This window comes from Saccopteryx bilineata, chromosome 3, assembly GCF_036850765.1.
Source record: "Saccopteryx bilineata isolate mSacBil1 chromosome 3, mSacBil1_pri_phased_curated, whole genome shotgun sequence".
NCBI lineage: Eukaryota > Metazoa > Chordata > Mammalia > Chiroptera > Emballonuridae > Saccopteryx > Saccopteryx bilineata.
Genome location: NC_089492.1, coordinates 213,791,930 through 213,797,548, shown reverse-complemented (window position 1 = coordinate 213,797,548; position 5,619 = coordinate 213,791,930). Strand labels below are relative to the sequence as shown.

The 5,619-nt window shown below is 38.0% G+C and overlaps 1 non-coding gene across 1 annotated transcript; it reads right to left on the bottom strand.

Annotated features, from left to right (window-relative positions):
• Nucleotides 1–2,579: 2,579 nt before the first annotated feature.
• Nucleotides 2,580–2,686, bottom strand: LOC136332655 (U6 spliceosomal RNA). The gene has a single exon (XR_010730821.1). It is a non-coding gene; the product is annotated as a U6 spliceosomal RNA (small nuclear RNA).
• Nucleotides 2,687–5,619: the final 2,933 nt, after the last annotated feature.

Genomic DNA, 5,619 nt, shown 5'->3' with positions numbered 1-5,619 from the left:
TACTTTATAGAAGTTTGATAATTTTAGCTCTGTGGATGAAAAAGAAATTTTTTTTAATAAATCAAGATGTGGCCATGAACTGAATCTGACAAGCTCAGGAAAAGCCTACACAATGGCCTTGAGAACTCAGGGAACTAAGATAAATACAGGATGGTCTAAATCAAGCCTTTCTAACTAAAAGCAGTTTATGGTGAGTAGTTATGTCCTAGGGAAGAACTTTTTTGACACAAAGGTCAATGCTTGCTTTTACTCAAGCTTATCTGCTGTTTTTTGCATTTATGATAATGCACCTGATAACATGCCTTTGGAATATAAGGATCATCTTCCTTCTCCATCAGGCCAGACATCCACCAGAGCAGAAGCCAATAGACCCCTCACTGTTATTGTTATGTGAACCATTAACTGTTAACTGTATTGTCCCTGCCTATGTAAATGGTTTAACAACATACATGTTTTCGCTTTTATTCAATCCCAGAGATTTCTCTGCTTTCCCTTCTCCCACCTCCCTAATAGATTATATCACCAATCAATTCCATGTAACTCCCTTACATCTTCCTCTTTTATTCTTATGTATAAAATAGGTGGTGAAACTGCCATTTTCTGGAACACTTTATCAATTCCTAGAGACTTTGCTTCCTGGCAATTGTCGACAGTTTGGCTCAAATGAACTCATAAACAATTCTTACAGGTTTGGAAGTTGTTTTACATTGACAATTCTTATATTTAGATTTATGATCCATTTGGCCTTTTTTTTTGTATGTAGTACAAAGTAACGATTTGAGTTCTTTGCATATGGATATTTTATTATCTAAGCACCATTTGTTGAACAAACTATTCTTCCTTCTTGAATTGCCTTGATATTTTGTAAAAAGATTAAATGACCACTGTAATGCCAGTAGCAAAGGCCACCATCACAGACGCCTGGCCCATGCAGGTTTGCATTTGATTCGAACAGATTGTAATGAAACAATGGAACCAAGAACTGGTGGGCCATTACCTTTAATCCTAACTTGCACCCGGCAGGCAAGAAAATACATACAGTGGGAAAACACTTCCCTTTCCATTTGGGGCTCCCAAAGCCACTGACTTATGTGAGTTTCCTAGAATCAAAAATTTCTACCAGCCTTATTCACCTCTGTTCCCCATCTCCTTCTCTCTGCATAAATTCTGCATAAACTGCTTCTCCTTCAGCATTCTGCCATCTTGGCTATCTCTCCTCTGCAATGCTGATGACAGGATCTGAGAGAGAGAGCCCCCAGTCTGCTTTATTTTATAGTTGTGTGGCCAGTAGGCACGGCCACCATGACAGCCACTCCACCCATGCAGGTTCGCATTGGATTCGGACAGATGGTAATGAAACAATGGAGCCAAAAGCTGATGGGCCATCATCTTTAATCCCAGTTTGCACCCGGCAGGAAAGTAAAAACACACACTGGGCTTCAAAACCCACTCATTCAGTGCTCACAAAGCTACTGACTTATCCGAGTTTCCTAGAATCAAAGGTTTCTACCTCACCAGCCTTATTCACCTCTGTTCCCCATCTCCTTCCTTCACCCTGCACAAACTCTTCACAAATTGGCTTCTCACTCAGCACTCCACTATCTTGGCTGCTTCTCCTAGCCTCCTCCACATAGCCTCACTCTGCTCTCCTCTCTGCTCTCTCCTCTAATGCTAATCTCAGGAACGGAGAGAGAGCAAGCTCCCGGTCTGCCCCACTTTATAGTGTAGAAATCCAAACCTTTAATCCAATGTACAAACAAGGAAGTCTCTGATACAAAGTCACTTATCTGAGGCATAATGGGATTCCTCATGAGAGCGCACCACCCCACATCAAAAAATGTGGGAAAGGCTTAGTCCTAAAACCAAGCGCCAGGCTACAAGGATCCTGCCTGCCCACAGCCCGCCCCAACACACATTAATATAATCACGCCTAGCCCAAGCAATCACCTGAGTGAGGGGCTTCCATGTGGGCAGTGCCATCTTTAACAAAGTGAGCATAATATATTTTATCTGCCCAACAATAGTGTAGAAAATTAAGCCAATATAGAAATAAGGAAGTCTCTGATACAAAGCCACTTATCAGAGGCATAAATGGGATTCCTCAATGAGAGTGCACCACCCCCTATCATGCAACCGTCAAGGGTGTAGGGAAACGCTTAGTTTTGAGAAGATCTTAGAATTAGAAGGATGTTGAAAAGATCTCAGTATTAAAAGGGTGGGAAAGGTTTAGTATAAACTAAGCTGCAGGCTATAAGGACCTTGCCAGCTTATAGCCTGTCTCTCACACCCAATGCAAACTATAAGCAAGCAAACATATAATCATATTTACAAACTTATTTGACTAACAGCCACACTATAAAAATTTATTTCTGGATTTTCTATTCTGTTCATTGATCGATATGTCTGTTATTGCACTAACACCACACTCTCTTGATTACCATAACATGATAGTAAGTTGTAAAACTGGATAATTAAGTCCTCCTGCTTTGCTCTTCTTTTCAAAATTGAATTAGCTCTAGCGACTCTACTTATCCATACACACTTTAGAACAATGATTCTCAAACTTTTTTTTTTTTTTTTTAAATATGGAATGCTTCACGAATTTGCGTGTTATCCTTGCGCAGGGGCCATGCTAATCTTCTCTGTATAGTTCCAATTTTAGTATATGTGCTGCTGAAACGAGCACTCAAACTTTTTGAAGTCAGGGCACATTTAAAATTCTACAAATAATTGAGAAATATGTTATAATAATTAAGTCAAATATTAAAGAAAAAATAAAGTCCAAGTGTACTTTTATGGTAATTAAACAAAATAAAATACAAAAATTAAATTTATTCTGACATTAAAAACATTTTTATGTTACTTTTTTGAGTTATGATTTTTAGAATTCATAAAAAAGAGGGGTTAAACATTTTTTAAAAATGACAAAAAATTATCTTTTTATATATATATAGATACAATCTTAGTAAGGTTTAGTAAATTTGGCAGGTGCCGGCACGAATGTGTTAAGGTTTTTCATTCTTGTGTTTAGGAGAAACAGCCTGATGTGTCTTAGCGATTTCTTCAATGTTTGGGCATATATTTGAAAGGCAAACTCTCATTTTCTCATCAATACATTGAAGAATTCCTCTCTTTTTACTCTTAATTGTGTTGAGGGTAGAAAATCGTAATTCACATAAATAGAATGTTGAAAATTGTATTAAAATGTTCAAAGCTTTTTAAAATATTGCCACATATTCTTCCTATATAGAAATCCAAAAGGCTTTAAGAGACAATTCCTTATGTTTAATCATCAATCCACGATCAGTGGATATAGCTGCCAGTTCTCTTCTGTTAATGTTAAACCAAAATCACTTGAAGCTTCCATGAATGGGTTTCTTTCTTTCTTTTTTTTTTTTTTCAGAAACAGTGAGAGTGAGTCAGAGAGAGGGAGAGACAGGACAGACAGACAGGAACGGAGAGATGAGAAGCATCAATCATTAGTTTTTCATTGCACATTGCAATACCTTAGTTGTTCATTGATTGCTTTCTCATATGTGCCTTGACCACGGGCCTTCAGTAGATTGAGTAACCCCTTGCTTGAGCCAGTGACCTTGGGCTTAAGCTGGTGAGCTTTTGCTCAAACCAGATGAGCCCGTGCTCAAGCTGGTGACCTCAGGGTCCCGAACCTAGGTCTTCCGCTCTATCCACTGCACCACCGCCTGGTCAGGCCATGAATGAGTTTCTTATGCAATCGTATCGTTCAGTGTTAAGTGATAGAAAATGCTATAAATTAAATTCTATCCATTAGTCTTCAAGTCCTATTTCATTTACACTTAACTTTTGCTCACTTCCAGAATTGGATTCTTCAATTTCACACTTCTTTTTGAGAAATCTATCCATTTTATTTGTATGTATTTATCTAAAAATAATATAATAAATATAATAATGATGTGTTAACAAAAGAGCAGTATTTCCATAATGAAATGGTATAATAGAGTAACTATATTTATTTTTATATCTGGGCACATGCTGCGAACCAGCGCAGCTAGTAATTCCAGGTCCCAAGTGGAAACGGTGCAGAATTAAGAAAATACTAGGTTGGGAGGGCCCAGTAATTCCTGCCGGCAAGAACAAACCATGCCCAAAAACCACATCTTGCTTTATTTATAGGGCAAAGTGAGGCCACTAGCAAATCTTAACTTTACACTACACAAAGGATAAAAAAAACTTGCCTTCAGTTTTTCTGGGGAACATGGGGGGTAGTGTAAACAATCTAACATCACAGCTTAAAAGGCTTTTGCAACCTAAGCAGGCAACCTAAGTGTGGTGGGGGGTTGGGCAGACTGTCAGCTTACAGCCAATTCCCCACACCTCTGTCCCCCAAAAATCTAAACTCCAAAAATCGTGTTGGTTTTTGGTCCCCAACAGGCACATATTTCTCTGGAATACCACAGGGTGCACCTGGAAATCTTCTAGGGTGCACCAGTGTGCCCTGATGCACACTTTGAGAACCACTGCTTTAGAATCAGTTTATCAATTTCTATGCAAAAGCTTGCTAGGTTTTTACAGAAATTTTGTGGAACATATAAATCAATTGGGAGAAAATTGGCATCTTAATAATAGTGTCTTACAACCCATGAAAATAGAATGTCTTTGTTGGGCAAATGAGTTTGTAAACTTTGTGATTTTGAGTTTGCTCACTTTTATTGTTAAAAAATGGCACTGGGCATCCACGTGTCTGCTTGCCTTCAGAGCAGGGCAGTGATTACAAATTTCCCATTGCATTCCTGCTTGGGAGAGGCCATTGTTTTGCTAATGTTTGTGGGAGGAGGGATCTTTGTGGGCCCAGCCAGTTTTGCAGGGAGAGAGAAGGTGTGCAGATGGGGAACCAGAGCTGAGGGGCTTTGGGAGCTCCACTGATCTGGTGAGGCCTTTGATTCTAGGAGGAACTGGAGAAGATTCTCCTGGTTGTGGAAACAGAGAATGTGTCAGGGCTTTGGGAGACCTGAATGAAAGGGAAGTGTTTTCCCTGCTTGTCTGTTTGTTGGCCAGTGAAAGATTTTAATAAAGAAATGGCCCACCATTTTTTGGCTCCACTGTTTCTTTACTGTCTGCCCAAATCCAATGTGAACCTGTATGGCCACGATGGTGGTGGCCACTGGCCCAATAGTCTTCATTGAGTTATATTGTCTTTAATATAACTTAAAAATGCTTTGTAGTTTGCAGTATATAAGTTTTTGCATTCTTTTGCTAAATGTATACCTAAGTATTTTATTTTTGTTGATGTAATTTTTTGAAAGGAAATACTTAATTACATTTTTGGGTTTTTCATTGCTAGCATATAGAAAAACAATTGATATTAACTTTATATCCTGCAAGCACAATAAATTATTTATTTTATTATATATATTATATAATTGGATTCAATTAGCTAATATTTTGCTTAAGAGTTTCCATTTATGTTTATGAGTATGTTTGTCTATAGCTCTCTTTGCTTATAATGTTAGATTTTGCTATCAGGATTCTCTGCATACCTTTTTAATTTTATTTTTCACATCTCTTTATTGTTTCCAGATACTTTTTGGAAATTCCCTGATTTCTACTTTATTATTATATCGGAACAGCAAGAAACAAACG